This window comes from Triturus cristatus, chromosome 1_2 (genome assembly GCF_964204655.1).
Source record: "Triturus cristatus chromosome 1_2, aTriCri1.1, whole genome shotgun sequence".
Classification (NCBI taxonomy): Eukaryota; Metazoa; Chordata; class Amphibia; order Caudata; family Salamandridae; genus Triturus; species Triturus cristatus.
In genome coordinates, this window is record NC_140580.1 from 1,159,149,229 (window position 1) to 1,159,171,154 (window position 21,926).

The following is a 21,926-nucleotide window of genomic DNA, read 5'->3' on the forward strand; positions in this document are numbered from 1 at the left end:
GCTTCCGGGTGTCTCCGGAGTGCGATCTCCACTCCCGACCTCCGGCGCGCTTCACCTCAGTTTCCGGCGACTCCGGTGGGCGGACTTCACTCCCCCGTCGACGCCTCACCTCGACCTCGGGTGAATCTCCACTCGACCTCCGGCGCCTCTCCATGACCTCCGTCGGCGCCCTCACCTCGACCTCGGGTGAATCTCCACTCGACCTCCGGCGCCTCTCCATGACCTCGTTGGCGCCCTCACCTCGACCTCGGGTGAATCTCCACTCGACCTCCGGCGCCTCTGCACGACCTCCGTCGGCGCCCTCACTCGACCTCTGGCGGCTCCGGGTACGACGTCTGCTTTCTGTCAGCGCCGCTTCTCTACCTCAGGCCCCAGGTCTCCAGGCTTCTCGACGTCAGGACTCCAGGAGGACACCACTGAACAGGTCAGGAACTTGCTGTTCTTCCTCTTTAAGGCCTGTTTCAAATGTTCAGTTCCTTAAGATGGTTCTTCTGGTCTTGGTCCCACACAGGGCTTTAGGCTGGGCTTGGTCAGTAGGGACTAGCATCAATGGTGGGTTTCTGGACCCCACTCCAAGCACTGGTTTCCACCCCTGCTGCCTTACTCCGACCTCCTTCTATATCTGTCCTCTCTCTTCTCCAGTCAGTTGCCAACTGCCACTCTGAGATGGCCTCCCAACATTTTAAACTACCTCCCACTGTCACAGGGTTCTAGAATGTTACAGAAGGTTCTAGAAACCTCCAGTGGGTTCTGGTGATGTCACAGGTGACAATGGGTGGCCACCATTTTGTGTCTCAGGCCCTCAGACAGAAGTTCCAGGGGTAGGGAAAATGGCTCCCTGACCCTGCATCAACACTAAAAAGTCTGGTGGTTCCCAAAAAGGAAAAATGATAACAGGGTTTGAGGCAGAAGTGGGACAAAATAAATAATGATGAGGAGGGACCACCCAAAGGGCTGACAGGTCTAACAACCTCAAAGCAGGCACCCTTGCACCATGGTACAGTGGTGCCTGCATTGGCGCTAGGCAGCATACATTAGCGCCAGTGCTAGGAAAAATGCAGGGGTTCGCTGTATCTTTGTAAATACGGTGCATCCCTGCATTTCCGGAATGGCGGAGCATGGAAATAGCATTTTGTGCTTAAATTCACACTCCGCCATTCCCTTGTACATATACCCCAATGCCCAGAACTGGCTCAACTGCCCATGACGGTGTCACAGCCTTGAACCAGCCTCCCTCCTGGCACATGCATCTCATACACAGAGGAGCACCTTCACTTCCTCGCTTGGTAGACGAGTGCCTGCCTCCCACAATCAAAACACATAGGGCTATATTATCAAGAACGGCAATAACATTATCACCGCTTTAGCGTCAGGAAACTGCCGCTAAAGCGGTGATAAGGGGCTTGATAATATGCACTTGAGAATTCCAATAGAAGCCCAGGTTTGTGGTCCTTCACACCAGAACCTGAGCTTCTATTGGAATTCTCTAGGGCAAATTATCAAGCCCCTTATCGCCGCTTTAGCGGCAGTTTCCTGCCGCTAAAGCGGCGATAATGTTTTTGCCGTTCTTGATAATATGGCCCATAGTCTACGCTACTCACTGCCTGCAACCATCATGTTCTTGAGAAAGGGGGCGACCAGAAAAAGTTCACGTTGATTTAAACATGGGTCTGTCTTCAACACATATCACACATCACTAGTCGCTTTGGCAAAAGAAACTCATTGATTTTGGGAGGAGGCCACGCTGGACTCTTGGGGTTTAAATATCTGGGGGCTTCAAACTGATGAGAATACGCACATACCCTTTGTCAAGGCGGAAGCTGATTTCACGCACAACAGGACTTCCTAGATGAGCTGCCTAGTGCTGTCACCTAAGTTTAGGTACCAGTGGTCCTATGGCTCATTAGAAGAACAGCTTACAACATGTGTGGATGTGCTCCAGGTCTTTAATTTTCAGAACAACGTCTAGAAGAGATGGCAGATCCTGCCTTGAAGATGCATCTGGGGCTCAGAGACCTTCTTTCCCCGCTTGAGTACACCTCAGGCCTCAAGAGCAGAGCAAGAATCGACTTGCAATATATACCCTCTTGCGAGGTATCCTATTTTCACCTCTTTGGGGTGTCCTTCCGGCACCTCACATGGTGTCCCACTGACACCTCTAAATGTGTTCTACTAATACCTCTGAGACTGAGGGACTGATTTAAATGTTGGCAATATGGATACTCCGTCTCAACGGCAACAGATTTTCCTGACCACCAACATAATGGTTCTCCCATCAGATTTAAAAGTGTGTGGACCTTTGGTGTAACCAAGGTGAAGACTCTCCGTCCCCGCCATGGTTACACCCCTCTGACAAAGTAAACGCTATAGGAGGTTGACCTTATTGCCTGCCCATCTATTCTACCTTGGCGGACAAATAGATCAGTTTTCACTACCCATCACCACCAGGGTCTGAGTTCGTTAAGACCTCTTGAGGTCCGTGTCCTGAGACATCTCTTGACGTGTGTCCAGAGGCACCCCGTGGAGTATGTTTTGGGTTGTGTACCACTGACACTGGGAGACATCCTGCTGACACCTGTTGAAGTTCATGTCGTGTCAGATCTTGAGGTGGTAGCTATGACACCACTGAAGTTTGTGTCCTGGTGACACCCCTTGGAATGTGTACTTCTAACACTTCTTGGACTATGTTATGCTGACCCCTCTTAGGCGTTATCTATAACACCTCTTGAGATGTGTGTTCTACTGGCACAATAAGCAGGGGAGGTACTGTTCCTATCAGGAAGCAAAGAGGACAGAATGGTGGTTGAAGAATATGGAATCCTAAGGATTATTTCTTGGTGCCCTCACACATCCCTGGGGACGTCATGCTTCATCATCGGGCGTGCTCCTCATAGGGCTCTGCAATACCCTACGAGCCACATGAAGGGTCGATTTTGCAGAGATCTTTTTCGTGATCGATCCAGGCAAGCAGAGGAGGGTAGGTATCTGGCGCTCTCCACTGGTTCACTTAACAGCTATGTACCAACCTCTGCTTCTGACCTATGGGGCATAATTCATTGTTCCAAAGGGGTTGACGATCAATTTTTACCTTTGAAGCAGGTATTTTCATCTGGTTAATACCTCTATTGCACATCACATCTTAGGTGTGGGGTAGAGTTATACCCTTTTTTGGGCCCTGAAGAAGCGGCTCGGATCCTTTTGGGCCATCGAGCACTAAATATGTTGGCCTGATCACACTCACAGATTTAGGCTAATTGGGTACATCACGCCCCTGCAGTAGCCCCAACTTGTTTATGTTTTTTTAATCCTGTCAAGAGAACCATCACATTAAAATCCAGTTTGGTATCTCCAATACAGTTTTAGCCACCCTTGACTACACCATACACATTCACTCCTCCTCATCTATTTATGACACCCTCACACAGACAATTCTCATCAAACGGCAAAAAAAAAAGATCTCGGCTAAAGCGATCCTTCGTGGGTCCCCGTAGGGCATTGCAGCGCCGGCCCTACGAGCAGCACGCCCAATGTTGAAGCACGACGTCCCCAGGGATGTGTGAGGGCACCAAGAACTAATCCTTGAGATTCCATATTCTTCGTCCACCCTTCTGTCCTCTTTTCCGCCTGATTGGACCAGTACCTCCACTGCTTATTGTACTAGCAACTTCGGAGACTAGTTTCTGGGCCTTTTATGGCTCCTAGTACCCCCTCTTTTGTGTTTTGTGTTCTACTGACAACTCACAGGGAGTGTGGTCTGCTGACACTTATTACGTCTTGTGTCTTGCTGACATCTTTTCAGGGGTGTGTCCTGCTGACTCCTCTGGAGTGTGTCTACTTTTTCAGAGTTATGTTCTGCTGATGTCCTTTTTTTTGGAGGGGATGGGTGGTTAATGGCAACTCTTCAAAAGTGTGTTAGCATAACACACCTCTTCTGCTGACATCCTTTCAGGGGTGTGTTCTACTGACTCCTCTTCAGAAGTGTATATGGCTGACACCTCTTGAGAGGTGTTGAAGAACCAGAAACCTTATGGGCCTGGCGGCGCAGGGTACGCCTTAATCTCCTGGGTTCTCCTGCTTCAGCTAACAGAGACACGGGGACATTCTGTCGGCGTAAAAGATCAGATTTTATTAGCTGCAGCTAGTACAGTTGTCCTAGAAGTACACACGGTATGTTCTCAGGAGACTGCCACTTCACTCCGTGGCGCACAATATTTTATAGTATATAGGTGACATATACATTAACGAAGGACACACCTGAAACATACATGAAAAACCAATAGGAATAGTCTGAAAGTAAGTCAGAGCCAATAGAAAGAATTGGAAAACAAAAGTATTGAGTAACCCGAAGAAGCCTCTCCTCCAACTATGTTTGCCACCCCTCCCCACAGGTTAAGGTATTAACGTGTCTGTAACTGACTTGCAGGTGGCGAGATACGTTTGTGTGTTTTGGAGAACAGTTGTGAAACGAGAGAATACGAGCAGAGGACAGCGAAGGCCAGAAGATAAGATAAAGTCAGGAGAGAATAGTGTGAACCAACAGATAGTTGAGATAGGGATTAGAAAAACCAGACAGGGATTAGTGTACTCGGCCAGTCTCTAACACCAGCTTTGTAAACAGAGGCACAAGGCTATTTTGACACAATACTGCAGGAAAAGCAGAAAAGACTTCGTCCGTCTTGCTGCCTGAGTGAAGGCAACACAAAATGGCGGCGGAGCACAAAATGGAGGCTCAATACGATCGTGATCGAAATTCGAATTTCCTCAGACCCTCCTTTTGCCAGAACTCAGGCAAGATACACAGACTCAGGTTAATCTGAGTTGATGTCGATGGCCATGAGGTCATCGAGCTGTTGCTGTAACATCATTCTAATATTCTCTGTTCTTTGTGTCTTGGGTTTTGGGATGCACACAGTAGCACAAAGGTCGCAGATGGCGGGACCACAGTGCATACAAAGACAACAAGTGAAAACGATGGCTAAAACCATACCAAGGAATGTTAGCATTTTCCAACCCCATTTGGACAGTAGTCCCCAAAACCAACCCAATAACGACCAATCTCCTTCGTCTTGATGAATTGACTCGGAGATTATATATAATTTAGAGATGGCCTGGTATACTGTCGGAGCATCATCGGGTATATAAATACAGCAACTTGATTTGATCAATTTACAGACTCCACCACGATCTGCAAGAATAACATCTAAGGCAACTCGGTTCTGTAAAGTCATAAGACGATCCGCCTGTAGTTCCGCTGTAAAATTACTCAAAGCTCCTACAGTGATGTCTATGGTAGTCTCTACAACACAAACCAGTTGTCTCATATTCCTGCTGTTTGCCATAGGACCCCAAAAAGGAAGAAATCCTTTTAGGAAGTCTCCTCCCTCTTGTCCTACTGTGTCTTTGGAATCAATAATTCCTCTGCCATATCTGTTTTTATGAAAATTTGAAGAAGCAGTGTATGTAGGGGGAAGAAGAAAAGCTATATAGCAAGTTCCAGAAAAATCAGTTGGCAACCACGTATAGGCTCTATCGTGACAGATGAAATACGTGCCCTGAGATGGCACTAACGGCGGCGAATTCTGAGATGAGTGGATGTAAGTATGGGAACAAAAGCTTTTTCTCTGTTCGGTGTCAGTAGTTTGGACATTTATTTGCAAACAGAAATTGCCTTGATGAGGTACAGTCCAAATTGGTGGAGATTTTCCCTGTTTAACCTTATCACTAAGGCTAGTGATATAATGAGTGACGTTCCAATTATTATATGCTTTTCTCTCATCAACAGAAATGTTACTATTTTCCATGATTTTAGCCATAGCTACCATTCCCTTTATCAATGAACTATGACTGAAATCTGGTCCACCAATATAAGAACTGACAGGTCGTTTAAATCGGCTTTGATAGGCGTTAGAGAAAATTACAAAATAAGCCCAAGCAGAACCTTCATAAGAGAACGGAAGGACTAAATATGGCATCCCTTTTTCTGTGGTATGAGGCATTAGTCCACACACCCAACAATCGGTTGTATTAATTACTAATTGGTGTTAGTGTAATAACTGGATAAATGAATTATTGTAATATTCAGTTCTTCTAACGAGATCATGTTGAGGAAGTGTATGAAATAGATGCGGAGAGATATTAGAATAAGAAGGCACAGTAATAGAAGAAGGGACAACTTTTTGCTGCATAGCATGAACAATCCAACCTGTACACGCAAACAAAATACACAATAATATAAAAACACATAAAGTTATACCACAACGACTGTATATTATTTTACAATGATTGTCTTTCATTTTGTTCCTTCTCTCTCTTTCGCCTAATGTAGTTTCCATCTTCTAAATGGATGCTCACGGCAATCTTCCTTAATCACTTGGTCACGATTGTCTGCCGTCCTATGACACTGCAAGTCCTGCAGGCCTATTGCCACTACTCAGGTCACAACCAAGACTCCTACCGTGACCCTGCAACCGGGATAGAAACTACATAGAAGAGAGAATCTCAAGTTTTCTTCTTCAGTCTAGGTCTTAAATCGTATTAAGCCTTGTCAGGTACAGTCTGATCCTGAAACAATGTTCGTGGATTTGTGGTATTCAGACGAAAATGTGGTGGAACAGCTTCTTGGAGAATGTCGTCGTTTTCTTTTTCCGACAATGTTCCATTCAGGCGTGCATCACTAAAAGGTATAAATCGTGGAACCTTCTCGCTTTCAGAGTCTCTTATACCCTTACGGACCCACTGATCAAAGGGCAAAGGCAAAGGCAAAGGCAAAGGAACCTTCTTGCAGTGCACGCCGTGAATCCAGTTCTTCTTTCCTTCAGCCTTCACTGCTGTACGAGTGGTCAAGAGAACCTGACGGGGTTCTCTCCAGCGAGGCTCCAAATTCTTCGTCCTTTGAAAATTCTTCACACAAACCCAGTCACCTGGTTGGATGGAATGACCTGAGTCTGTGGAGGCCTCTGGCAAAGCGCTCTGAACCTGTTGATGGAGAACACGCAATTTAGTTGTGAGGTCGTGCAAATAATCAATCAACATCGGGTATGGCATATCAGAGTACTTTTTAGGGCGAGGGACTCCCCATATATTAGTTGGGCGTCCGAAAACTACCTCATAAGGGCTAAGTCCCAAACGAGAATGCACAGCTGTTCTGGTGGATAGAAGAGCCAAAGGTAGGGCATTGGGCCAACTAAGGCCTGTACTAGCCTGCACTTTTGCAAGCTTAAGCTTTAAAGTACCATTGTAGCATTCCACTAGACCCGCTGACTGTGGATTGGTTGCCGCATGGAACTTCTGTTTTATACCAAGACCTGCACAAACTTTTTGCATGACTTGGCCCACAAATTCGCTCCCATTGTCACTCCAGACAAAGCGCGGCAAACCAAATCTAGGGAAAAACTCTTTTAGAAGTACTTTGGCTGTAGATAAAGCAGTATTGTCTTTCAGGGGGTAAGCCTCTATCCATCTGGAAAAGGCAAATACCACCACTAGAACATATTTGAGATTGTTGCATCCATGTGAATGTAATCGATTTGCAACACCTCAAATGGATAGGTCGGAGGAGCAAAATGACCTGCTGGAGTTGGGGTTCCCTTTCCCGGATTGTACATTAAGCAAATAATACAATGTTTGACTACATTGTCTGCACACTTCGGGATTCCTTCGTTTTGCCATACTGGAGCCAGAAGCTTGCATATTCCTTTTGCACTTAGGTGGGCTGGACCATGCGCCATAGTAACTACAGGTAGTACATAGGCATCTGGTAACAGCCAATGTTGGTGCTCGGACAATTCCACCCAACATCCCATCTCGTCTAACATTCCTGTACTTTCTTTCCACCTACTCAATTCTTTCTCTGTAGCCTCTTCTTGAATCGATCTCACACTTTCTACTGTATCCTCATACATTCCTCTTTCTCTGACCCAATTTGCAGGGCCTGCAACATACATGCGACTTGTAGCATCTCTGGCTGTCTTTTTCGCTACCTCATCCGCAAATGCATTCCCGCGACTAACATCGTCAGTAATCTTCTTATGCGCACTACACTTCACAATTGCTATCTGGGTAGGCAAAGCAAGTGACTCGAGAAGGTCAGTCACCAACTGACCATGTTGTATCTTAGTGCCGTGGGAAGTAAGGAATCCCCTTTCTTTCCACAAGCATCCAAAATTGAACGCCACACCAAAAGCGTACTGGCTATCGGTATACACGTTCACTCTTTTTCCTTTGGATAACACACACGCTCTGGTCAAAGCTATCAGTTGAGCTGCCTGAGCTGAATTATGTCTGATGCGTGCTGTTTCCACGACTGTATGCAAGGTAGTAACAGCATAGGCTGAAGTTGTCTCTCCATTAGGAAGCTTAAAACAAGAACCATCTACCCATAGCGTTCCATCCGGATTCACTAATGGCGTATCTGTTAAGTCAATTCTACCTTTTGTCTCTTCCTCAGTACGGAAGAAACAATCATGCTGTTCTTGAACACCTTTCTCTTCTGGAAGAGGCAACAAAGTAGCTTGATTTAAAGTGTTACATCGTTTGATATGCACGTGGCTAGCGTCAGCTCATATCCAGACAAATGAGCACTCGTAAGATGCTGTGTTTTTGTTCTGTTTAGCAAAGTATCCACTGCATGTGGCACCATGACAATGAGAGTATTATCTAGCACCACTCCAGCAGACTGTCGAATAGAAATTGCTGCTGCTGCTGTCGCTTTAAGACAACTAGGCAATGCTTTAGCTACTGGATCTAACGTAGCCGAAAAATAGGCACATGGTCGCTGTTTATCTCCAAATCGCTGTGTTAAGACTGACAACGCACAACCTTCTCTTTCATGAACATAGAGCGTAAAATGCTTACTGTAATCTGGAGTACCTAGTACAGGAGCAGAACACAGAGCAGCATGTAAGTCAGTAAAACTCCTCTGACATTCGTCAGTCCATGGAAGGGGCTGAGGCGTATCTTTCAAAGTGAGTGCCAACAAAGGTTTGGCCAACAGAGAGAAGTTAGGGATCCACTGCCAACAATAGGAAGTAATGCCCAAAAAGGCACGTACCTCTCTTTGTGTGGATGGCACAGACATTTGCGCAATAGCTTGGATACGTTCTGGGGTTAATCGTCTTCCCTCCTTTGACAAGATATGACCCAAGTAGGTAACCTCTCGACGAACATATTGTAGCTTCAAAGGTGAAACCTTATGATTAAGATTGGATAAGTGTCGCAACAATGCAACCGTCACATTCTTACATATATCCTCTGAATCAGCAGCGATTAACAAATCGTCCATGTACTGAATGAGAGCAGCACCTGGAGGCAAAGGGAAAGCATCAAGATGACATTTCAAAGCTTGACTATAAATAGAGGGACTTTCACAATAGCCTTGAGGTGTGCGTTTGAACCGGAAGCTTCGGCCTCCAAGAGAGAAGCCAAAAATATCCCTACTCTCTTCGGCAATGGGAATACTAAAGAAAGCATTTTTCAGATCTATAACAGAAAACCAAACTGCTGTAGAAGGTATCATCGTCAACAGCGCAGTGATATCTGGGACAACAGGAAACTGTGGTACAACAATTTTGTTTACCTCCCGAAGATCAATTACAAAGCGATAAACAGGAGGCTGAGAAGGATCAGTGCGTTTAAGAACAGGAAGAATAGGGCTATTACATATGTTACCTCTCGTTTCCTCAACCACATCCTTCTGAATCAAGTCATGAATGATTTCCAAAAGCGCTCTTTCACCTTCAGTGGAAATTTTAGACTGAGGAACGCGTGGCAAATAAGCATTGGACTTGAGAGTAACAACATAAGGTGGAATTTCAAGACAACCAACATCATTTGAACCCGTAGCCCAAAGCGTTGTAGGAAGAGAGAGCAATTCAGGTGGGAATTGATCTTTAGACAAATACATTGGAGAAGTCAGTTTCTGTCCTAAAGTAAGATATACACCAGAAGGAGAGCAATATATTGTTGCATGCAATCTTTTCAATAGATCCAAGCCCAATAGCTTCTCGCCACAACCATTCGTTAAGAGAAGCGGAACTTCTAAATCATAAGGGCCAATTGAAATAGGCAAAGGGCAAGAAACCGGATTACGAACTGGGGCACCAGAAAAACCTACAGATACATTCGTTAAGCCAGACAAAGGTTCCCCAGGGAGTTTTGAATGAATGATAGAACTTCTCATCGCACCAGTATCTAAAAGAAATGGCTCTGAAACTCCCATTGTAGTGACATTAACATAAGGTCCATTCTGATCTACTGGAATCGACACAACTCCCTTACTTTGTCCATGGCTGTCCTAGTTAGCATGAAGACTTGCATTCTCGCCTTCAACATAACAATCTTCATTGTAATACTGTGTAGACCGAGCGTTTTGCTGATCAAAGTAGTTCACGGAATTAGAAGGAGGAAGGAACGCTGTTCTTGAGTCAACATACCTCGACCTCTACCTCTGTTTGCTGACTGGAGGCCACCACGACCTCGTGGAGCAGACAGTGTCCCATTGCGCTGTAATAAAACCGGACAACTATTCTTAAAATGGCCTTCCTCCCTACATTAGGCACATTGATTAGGACCTAACAAAGGTCGCGGAATATATGGCTCAGGCTTTTGATACACCCTCTGAAGCTGTGGAGGCTGTTGAAACTGGGACTGAGCATAACGAGGTGGATAAGCCTGTTGCAAAAGAACCTTAGTTTTCAATTCTTTAGTCTTTTTCTCTTGCTTATCTTTTTCTTCTTTATCTCTATTTTCATAATATTGAGCAGTAGCCAATATCTGGGCTGAAGAATCAATCAATCAATCAATCAATCAATCAGTGACACTTATAGAGCGCGCTACATACCCGTAGGGTCTCAAGGCGCTGGGGGAGGGGGGGTGCCGCTACTGCTCGAACAGCCAGGTCTTCAGCTTCTTCCTGAAGGAGAGGTGGTCTTGGGTCAGGCGCAGGTCGGCCGGGAGGGAGTTCCAGGTCTTGGCGGCCAGGTAGGAGAAGGACCTTCCTCCTGTAGTCGCTCTTCGGATGCGGGGGACGGCGGCGAGGGCGTGGTTGGCTGATCGGAGGTGGCGTTTGGGAGCGTAGAAGTTGATCCGGCTGTTGAGGTAGCTCGGGCCTTGGTCGTGTAGGGCTTTGTGTGCGTGGGTGAGGAGGCGGAAGGTGATTCTTTTGTTGACGGGGAGCCAGTGAAGGTCTCTCAGATGTCCGGAGATGTGGCTGGTTCGTGGGATGTCGAGGATGAGTCTGGCTGAGGCGTTCTGGATCCGCTGGAGTCTCTTCTGGAGCTTGGCGGTGGTACCGGCGTAGAGGGCGTTGCCGTAGTCCAGTCGGCTGGTGACGAGGGCCTGGGTGACGGTCTTCCTGGTCTCGGTGGGGATCCACCAGAAGATCTTCCGTAGCATGCGTAGGATGTTGAAGCACGCCGAGGAGACGTTGTTGACTTGCCTGGTCATGGAGAGGGAGGAGTCCAGGATGAAGCCCAGGTTGCGTGCATGGTCTGTCGGTTTGGGTGCGGTGCCCAGGGCGGGAGGCCACCAGGAGTCGTCCCAGGCGGAGGGTGAAGAGCCCAGGATGAGGACCTCCGTCTTGTCAGAGTTCAGTTTCAGGCGGCTGGTCGTCATCCACTCGGCTACCTCTTTCATCCCTTCGTGTAGGTTGGCTCTGGCGGTGGCGGGGTCGTTGGTCAGGGAGAGGATCAGCTGGGTGTCGTCGGCGTAGGAGATTATGCTGAGGTTGTGTTGGCGTGCGATGGCCGCCAGGGGGCTCATGTAGACGTTGAAGAGGGTGGGGCTCAGAGAGGATCCTTGAGGGACGCCGCAGATGACTTCGGAGGCCTCTGACTTGTACGGTGGTAGGCGGACTCTCTGAGTTCTTCCGTCGAGGAAGGAGATGATCCATTCCAGCGCCTTGTCCTGGATTCCGATGTTGCTGAGGCGCTGTACTAGGGTGCGGTGGCAGACAGTGTCGAATGCCGTGGAGAGGTCTAGGAGGATGAGGGCCGCTGTTTCTCCGTTGTCCATCAGGGCTCGGATGTCATCGGTGGCGGCGATGAGGGCGGTCTCGGTGCTGTGATTGGCTCGGAAGCCGGACTGTGAGGGGTCGAGGGATCCATTCGTCTCGAGGAAGGCGGCCATCTGCTTGTTGACGGTCTTCTCGATGACTTTGGCTGGAAACGGGAGGAGCGAGATGGGGCGGTAGTTCTTGAGTTCGGTGGGGTCTGCTGTTGGTTTTTTGAGTAGAGCGCTGAGTTCGGCGTGCTTCCAGCTCTCAGGGAAGGTGGCGGTGTCGAAGGATGTGTTGATGATGTCTCGCAGGTGGGGTGCGATGACAGCGTCGGCCTTGTTGAAGACGTGGTGAGGGCAGGGGTCGGTTGGTGATCCGGAGTGGATGGAGTTCATCGTGCGGATGGTGTCTTCGGTGCTGATCGGGGTCCAGGCGTGGAGGGTGGTGGTGGGGGGTGGTTGTTTGGTCATGGTGTGCGTTGGTTGGTTGTTGAAGCTGTTGTGTATGTCCGCGATCTTGTTGTGGAAGTATGAAGCGAGGGAGTTGCAGAGGTCTTGCGACGGGGTGATGTCGTTGTTTCCTGCGCTGGGGTTGGATAGCTCTTTCACGATGTTGAAGAGTTCCTTGCTGTTGTGTGCGTTGTTGTCCAGCCGGTCCTTGAATGCAGTTTTCTTGGCGGCGCGGATCAGCTGGTGGTGCTTCCGAGTGGCCCGCTTGAGGGTGGTCCTGTTGTCCGGTGTAGGTTCCCTTCTCCAGACTTTCTCGAGGGCTCGGCAGTTCTTCTTGGAGCTCTTGAGTTCGTCGGTGAACCACGGGGCTTTCTTGCTGCCGGGTCTGCTGGGCGGGGTCCTCAGCGGGGCGAGCTCGTCCGCGCAGTTGCTGATCCACTTCGTGAGGTTGTCGGCGGCCTGGCTGGGATTCGCTGAGCTGGCAGGAGGGTGCTGGCTCAGGGAGGTGGCGAGCTGGTCTGCTGTGATCTTGTTCCAGCTTCTGCGGGCGGCCTGTTGCTGGTGGTGGTGGGTCGTCGTTCTCTTGAAGGTGAAGTGGACGCAGCTGTGGTCCGTCCATTGAAGCTCTGTGGCGTGGCTGAAGTTGATGTCTGTGCTGGAGGAGAAGACTGCGTCGAGTGTGTGTCCGGCGAGGTGGGTGGGGGTGGACACCAGCTGCTTGAGTCCAAGATTGGCGAGGTTGTCGAGCAGGGTGCTGGTGTTGCGGTCGTTGTTGTTCTCCAGATGGAAGTTGAGGTCTCCCAGGAGGATGTAGTCAGCGGAGGGGAGGGCATGCGGGCTGACGAAGTCGGTGATGTCCTCGCTGAATGGGGTGCGTGGTCCCGGGGGTCGGTAGATCAGGGTGCCTCTGAGGGTGGTGTTCGGGTTGGTGTGGATCTGGAAATGCAGGTGTTCGGCGCTGGTCAGGGTGTTGTCGGTGCTGGTCGTGAGACGGATGGTGTTCCTGTGGATGATGGCGATGCCTCCTCCCATCTGGTTGGCGTTGCGGTCCCTCCGGACGATCTTGTAGCCCTCTGGGATGGCGATGGCGATGTCGGGAGCTGAAGAGGCATTCATCCAGGTCTCCGTGAGGAAGGCAACGTCAGGGGCTGTGGCGTCTAGGAGGTTCCAGAGTTCGATGGCGTGTCTGTGGACGGAGCGGGTGTTGAGCAGGATGCACTTGAGGTGGGTGCTGCTGGTGTTTGAAGAAGAAACAGCCCATGAACTCTCGGAGTCTTTCAGCTTATGCGACAGCTCGGGAAGAAAATTAAATACGAACTTATCTACAAATAATCGCTGTCCACCCTCCTTAGTCATGTCTTGACCACTGTGATCAATGAATGTCTCCTCAAAACGAGTGGAGAAATCAGAGACACTCTCATCTTTCTTCTGTTTACACGTGGCCAGTTTATCCCAGTTAACTCTCAAGGCAGGCATCATCGTTTTCATTAATGTAATAATCCTACCAGGGAGTTCTGAAATCAAAGCATCAGGCTTCGCACCACCCACTTGGTCTCTATCTGCGGCAATTATAGCATCCCAGTCTCCACCTAATTCTTGGGCATGATTCTCTTTACGAATCCTAGCCCATAACGCTTGTGGGACTACATTCCCCATCAACATATCGATATCTGCTAAATTCATGATGCAGGAATCAACAATCTGTGACAACTCTTTATAATAACCTGCAGGGTTCTTACGAGGATCCGGTAGGGACTGTTTAAGAGCCAAAACTTCAGATCTTTTCCAGGGGACATGTACCCATATTCGCTGGAAGTGAGCAGGAATAGCTTGATTAGCACCTGCTGCTGCAACCTCTTCTCTCCATACCGGAGGAACCTCTCTCATTGGGTAATTTTTCAGTGTCAACCTAACTGAGGGATCGGAGTCAAGAAAAGTCTGTGAGGTAAATAAGGTTCTAAAGGTAACAAGTGTCTTTACAGCGTCCTCAACCTTAGAACCCACAATGAGTTCCTTATCAAAATTAGCCTGAATATCTAATAGACCCTGTGGAACCGAACCCAAGTCCATATCCTCCCAGCCTTTAACGAGAGTATCACACATAACATTGAAAACATATCTCTGCGTAGGCGCATTCCACTGTGAGAAGGTAGGCATAATGCCAGGTACACTATACCGAGGACCTTTCTCAATCCATTTGCGAGCGAGAGAGTCCAACCTTTCTCGTTCTTCGGAAGCTGGGAACTGACTACGAGACTGTATTCGAGAAACAGCCAGAGACACATTTAAAGCCTCAAAGAAAGGAGATAAAAGACCAGAGACCGTATCTGTAAGTCGTTTACGCATAGACGGAGAATTGGACATAAGGATAGGGGACAAGGTATTAGGCGAACTAACTGAAGAGAAATCAGTAATTACCGGGGGAGCAGAGGGCAAAGAAGATGAAGGTAAAGGAGTTGAAGGCAAAGCTGGCAGAGGCGGCAATACTTGAGGGGGCAAATGTGGAAGAGCCGGAGCAAGCGGAGGCGCAACTGGCGGCTGAACAGGCTGTAACAACGGGGGTGCATTAGCACCTTGTACATAGGGCGGAGGCAATCTCAATAGGTGAGACAGCAAGGGATCTTCCTCTAAATCTTTGCTTTTATCAGAAGGGGAAGATGGCAACATCGGATAGCATTTATCTATCGCCATACGATGCTGTCTCTCTGAAATTTCCATCGCATTATCAACTTCATTATCTTTAAGTTGCTGGGCAGCCTGTATAATTGTCATACCCTGTGCTTTCCTATCTCATTTTTCTTGCTTAATTTTTCTCTGTTTGGCTTCCTCACGCCAAAGGCGGAAAGAGTCAAACATTGCCGGCCGGGCTTTTCTTTTAAAGAAAATAGTTTCCAAATTATCTAGTATGTCAGGCTCAAAGCTACCATTTTCTGGCCATTTTAAAACACCATCATTCTTCGTGTATCGGATCCATGTCTCGTTAAAGGCAATGGGGCCAACACCATGTTTAGAATAGAGCTCATAAGTGGGAGCTCCAACCGAAGGAACCGGACAAGAGTCCTCCAGCCGGGAATCCCTATTACAACCAAAGCAACAAAGTTTCCTAAACTTAGTCAGACCAGGCATCGTTATTTCACTGGACTGTTCACAAACATCAAGGGGGTTAAATCAATTAACACAGCACAAATGTACTTATCCCTCGGCTTCGGTTATTGCAATACCCGAATCAAAGACCCACAGAACCAAAAAACCAAAGAACCAAAGAACCAAATGTGGGAGCGACCAACCAATACTTAACTAAGATGTCTTCTTACACCAATAGAGGCCCGTCTATCGTCTCGCTTTACCATACATCACCAAAAAAGAGGGCCAAGGCTGGGCGGCAGTCAGGGCAGCAGTCGTCAGTAGCGGTCAGGAAGGAGTAACCACGCTGCAAAAGACCTTCGGACCACTTTTGACATACAGGGGTCGCTTGACGTGGTTCACGATTCCTCCAGAATTTTCTTGCGGGGTTCCTCACGACCTTCAGGCAGAACTACTACCTCTGAAGTCGCCCCACGTTGGGCGCCATTTGAAGAACCAGAAACCTTATGGGCCTGGCGGCGCAGGGTACGCCTTAATCTCCTGGGTTCTCCTGCTTCAGCTAACAGAGACACGGGGACACTCTGTCGGCATAAAAGATCAGATTTTATTAGCTGCAGCTAGTACAGTTGTCCTAGAAGTACACACGGTATGTTCTCAGGAGACTGCCACTTCACTCCGTGGCGCACAATCTTTTATAGTATACAGGTGACATATACATTAACGAAGGACACACCTAAAACATACATGAAAAACCAATAGGAATAGTCTGAAAGTAAGTCAGAGCCAATAGAAAGAATTGGAAAACAAAAGTATCGAGTAACCCGAAGAAGCCTCTCCTCCAACTGTGTTTGCCACCCCTCCCCACAGGTTAAGGTATTAACGTGTCTGTAACTGACTTGCAGGTGGCGAGATACGTTTGTGTGTTTTGGAGGACAGTTGTGAAACGAGAGAATACGAGCAGAGGACAGCGAAGGCCAGAAGATAAGATAAAGTCAGGAGAGAATAGTGTGAACCAACAGATAGTTGAGATAGGGATTAGAAAAACCAGACAGGGATTAGTGTACTCGGCCAGTCTCTAACACCAGCTTTGTAAACAGAGGCACAAGGCTATTTTGACACAATACTGCAGGAAAAGCAGAAAAGACTTTGTCCGTCGTGCTGCCTAATTGAGGGCAACACAAAATGGCGGCGTAGCACAAAATGGAGGCTCAATACGATCGTGATCGAAAATCGAATTTCCTCAGTGTGTTCTGCTCTTATCCTTTCAGGGGTGTTTCTACTGACACCTCTTCAGAAGTCAGTATTACTGACACCTCTTCAGAGGTGTGTTCTACTGACACCTCTTCAGAAGTCAGTATTACTGACACCTCTTCAGAGGTGTGTTCTACTGACATCCTTTTGGAGGTGTGTATTACTGACACTCCTTCAGAGGTGTGTATTACTGACACTCCTTCAGAGGAGTGTCCTATTGACCCCTCCTCAGAGGTGTGTATTACTGACACCTCTTCAGAGGTGTGTTCTGCTCGCATCCTTTCACAGGTGTGTTCTACTGACACCTCTTCAGAGGTGTGTTCTGCTCACATCTTTTCAGAGGTGTGTTCTACTGACACCTCTTCAGAGGTATGTTCCACTGACATCCTTTTGGAGGTGTGTATTACTGACACCGCTTGAGAGGTGTGTTCTGCTCACATCCTTTCACAAGTGTGTCCTACTGACCCCTCCTCAGAGGTGTATTCTGCTCTCATCCTTTCAGGGGTGTGTTCTACTGACACCTCTTCAGAGATGTGTTCTGCTCTCATCCTTTCACAGGTGTGTTCTACTGACACCTCTCCAGATGTGTGTTTTCCTCACATCCTTTTAGAAGTGTGTTGTACTGACATCTCTTTTGAAGTATGTATCACTGACACCTCTTCAGAGGTGTGTTCTGTAAGCCCGGGCAGAACAATTCACTCCATGTGCAATGCGGAGTGCCCAATAATTCTGTACACTGCTGCGGATCGGAGTTTCAGCACAGTAAAGCCAACAACATCAACACATAACAGCTTAAGTCAGGTGAAAAATAAATAAATCCTCTCTGTGCTTGTGTTCAGCAGATGGAGCTTCGCTATATTGTTGAGCAGTGTCACATGAGGCAGTATATAATAGAGATGGGAGGGAAAACAGTATGGTCACATGGCCTGGAGGCCCTATGACATCAGCAGACATGAGTGGGACAGACACTCTCAAGAACTGGAAGCAGCAGGCAAGGGGTGTGTTCTGCTGACACCTCTTCAGAAGTGTGTATTAATGACACCTCTTTAGAAGTGTGTGTTACTGACACCTCTTCAGAAGTGTGTATTACTGACACCTCTTCAGAAGTGTGTGTTACTGACACCTCTTCAGAAGTGTGTGTTACTGACACCTCTTCAGAAGTGCGTATTACTGACACCTCTTCAGAAGTGCGTGTTACTGACACCTCTTCAGAAGTGCATATTACTGCCACCTCTTCAGAAGTGTGTGTTACTGACACCTCTTCAGAAGTGTGTATTACTGATATTACTGACACCTCTTCAGCAGTGTGTATTACTGACACCTCTTCAGAAGTGTGCGTTACAGACACCTCTTCAGAAGTGTGTATTACTGACACCTCAGCCCTCAGTTCTCGCTGTCAGGGATGGTTGTTTATCGCCCTCCAGGCAGCGATGTTGCTTTTAGAGGTGCTTTTCCTGAGGCGGTGAGCCTATTGGCTAGTGGCTGCGCAAATTTTTCCATCTTGGGTGATCTAAATCTCCACTTTGACAGTTTAGATTCGCCGGCCATTAGTGGTTTTTTGGCAGACTTAGAGGCTTTGCAGTTGGTCCAGCTTATTTCTCAGCCTACTCACGTGGCCGGCCACATCCTGGATCCGTTTTTTACCACTCTCTCGGAAGTTCGGATTGTGGCGGTTGATCCTGTGTTATGGTCTGACCACCATCTGGTGTCTGCTTGGCTTCCTCTCCCTGCCAATCCTACCATACCGCCCCCCTTGCGGATTCCCCGGCGCCATTGGAACAAGCTGAGGTTAGAGGACCTTCATCGTATTATGGGTGCTGAGCCACTGGGCCCCCTGCTGAATGCCACCTCGGGCTATGACCGGTTCTGTAACTGGATTACCAGGGCGCTGGACGTCCTGGTACCTATCATCTCCAGCAAGTCCAGTCCCCGGCAGGCCAGCCCCTGGTATGACAGCACGTTGCGTGCATTGAAGTCCTCTTGCAGACGGGCGGAAAGGGTGTGGCGTAAGTCGTACGATGCCGATAAGAAATCCATCTACCTGGCCCTAGTAAAGCTTTACCATCGAGCCATATGCAGGGCCCGGGCGGCGTTTTACGCAGCCGAATTTAGAAACAGCCCTAATCCGACTAAAACCATCTTTAAAACCATAAAAGATTTAATGGCAAAGAGAGCTCCTCCACAGTTGGACAGTTCCATCGCCCACTGTGAAGCCTTAGCCACCTTCTTTATGGATAAAGTCAGGAAAATCTATCTGGCGTTTCCTAGCACACCGCCTCCTGTGATCCCCTGGAGCGGCTCTAGCAGCTGTCCAGCGCTGCACTCCTTTCCTTCCGTCTCCGATGAGGAGTTCGCAATGTGGGCCCTGCGAGTCAAGTCTGGATCACCTGCAGACCCGGTAAGATCTGCGCTGTTCAGGGACGCTGCTTTTCAGGGTCGCACTGTGGTGTGCTCCCTGATTAACCTCTCCCTAACCTCTGGCCTGGTTCCGGCCAAATGGAAGCAAGCGGTGGTTTCCCCGATCCTAAAAAAACCATCTCTGGATCCTTCGAGACCTGAAAACTACCGCCCTATATCTTTGCTCCCTTGGCCGGCCAAGGTTATGGAGGCCCATGTAAATCGGGTCCTCACGGAGCATATGACCCTTGTGAATGTCCTGGATCCAACGCAGAATGGGTTTCGTGCTGGTCACAGCACTGAGACGGCCCTTCTAGCAATGGTTGAGCATTTGCGAGGTGTGCTTGATGCAGGTCAAACGGCAGCGCTTATTTTACTCGATCTGAGCGCTGCCTTTGACACTGTCTCCCATCGCATCTTGCTACACCGCCTGCAGGACATTGGCATTTGTGGTTCAGCTCTGCAGTGGTGCCGCTCCTTCCTCAGTGATCGCTCCTTCTGCGTTGCCACCCCTCCTTTTCAGTCCAAGTATCATCCTTTGGACATGGGGGTTCCGCAGGGCTCCTCGCTGAGTCCCACGCTTTTCAATCTGTACGTGCAGCCGCTGGCTGAGGTCGTCAGGCAATGGGACCTTACCATGGTCTCCTACGCTGACGACACTCAGCTGGCGGTGACGATCAGCGGGGATGCCAAGCGGGATGCCATTAGGTTCCGAAGTGGGCTGAGAGAGGTGGCCAGTTGGATGAATAACAACTGTCTCCAACTGAACGCGTCAAAAACTGAGGTGATGATCGTTGGAAGGGATGCGGACCACTGGGGGGATGAATGGTGGCCTCCAGAGCTGGGATCAGCGCCGGTCCCTGTCCTGGAACTCAGGAATCTCGGAGTCTGGCTTGACCATACGCTTAGCTTTGTGACTCACACAAAGAGAGTGGCGGCCTGCTGTTTTGGAGTACTACGCGGGCTAAGACCCCTGCTGCGTTTCTTCGATGCCCCCACAAGACAGCTGGTCATTCAAGCTATGATCATCTCGCGGCTGGATTATGCCAGCTCTCTCCTATTAGGAGTAAACCAAGCCGAGATTCTTCGTCTACAACGAGTCCAGAATGCGGCAGCTAGGGCGGTGGTTGGTCTGCCTCGATCCTGCCCCACTTCTAACACCCTGCGTTCCCTGCACTGGCTCCCGATATGTAAGCGAATCCAATTTAAGGCTCTCTGCCTGGTTTTTAAAATTCTGAGAGAGTTGGCACCTGGAATACTTAACTCATTGATTTCGTCTTACGTTCCCACTCGTTCTCTACGATCCCTTGGACAGTCCTTGGTGGTCGTCCCCCGTTTCAGACTTAGTCGGATGGGGGGTCGCTCCTTCCGTGTGAAAGCCGCAACCCTCTGGAACGCTCTTCCCTTGGAAATTCGGCTCTCGAACGACCTTTTGTCCTTCCGCAGAGCTTTGAAAACCCTTCTGTTTTAATTATTTCCTGTCTTTATTTTTTATTCTGTGTCGACGGATCCTGTGTTATGTGGTGTTTTCCTTTCCCTGCGCCAGGACGCTCCTTCGCTGGAGCAGCTGTGCGCATTAAAATGTAATTAACATAACATAACATAACATAACCTCTTCAGAAGTGTGTATTACTGACACCTCTTCAGAAGTGTGTTTTACTGACACCTCTTCAGAAGTGTGTTTTACTGACACCTCTTCAGAGGCGTGTGTTACTGACACCTCTTCAGAAGTGCATATTACTGACACCTCTTCATCAGTGCGTATTACTGACACCTCTTCAGAAGTGTGTGTTACTGACACCTCTTCAGAAGTGTGTATTACTGATATTACTGACACCTCTTCAGCAGTGTGTATTACTGACACCTCTTCAGAAGTGTGCATTACTGACACCTCTTCAGAAGTGTGTGTTACTGACACCTCTTCAGAAGTGCATATTACTGACACCTCTTCATCAGTGTGTATTACTGACACCTCTTCAGAAGTGTGTGTTACTGACACCTCTTCAGAAGTGTGTATTACTGATATTACTGACACCTCTTCAGCAGTGTGTATTACTGACACCTCTTCAGAAGTGTGCGTTACTGACACCTCTTCAGAAGTGTGTATTACTGACACCTCTTCAGAAGTGTGCATTACTGACACCTCTTCAGAAGTGTGTGTTACTGACACCTCTTCAGAAGTGCGTATTACTGACACCTCTTCATCAGTGCATATTACTGACACCTCTTCAGAAGTGTGTATTACTGACACCTCTTCAGAAGTGTGTATTACTGACACCTCTCCAGAAGTGTGTGTGACTGACACCTCTTCAGAAGTGTGTATTACTGACACCCCTTCAGAAGTGTGTATTACTGACACCTCTTCAGAAGTGTGTGTTACTGACACCTCTTCAGAAGTGTGTAGTACTGATATTACTGACACCTCTTCAGCAGTGTGTATTACTGATATTACTGACACCTCTTCAGAAGTGTGTATTACTGACACCTCTTCAGCAGTGTGTATTACTGACACCTGTTCAGAAGTGAGCATTACTGACACCGCGTCAGAAGTGTGTATTACTGACACCTCTTCAGAAGTGAGTATTACTGACACCGTGTCAGAAGTGTCTATTACTGACACCTCTTCAGCAGTGTGTGTTACTGACACCTCTTCAGAAGTGTGTATTACTGACACCTCTTTTGAAGTGAATATTACTGACACCTCTTCAGAAGTGTGCATTACTGACACCTCTTTTGAAGTGAATATTACTGAC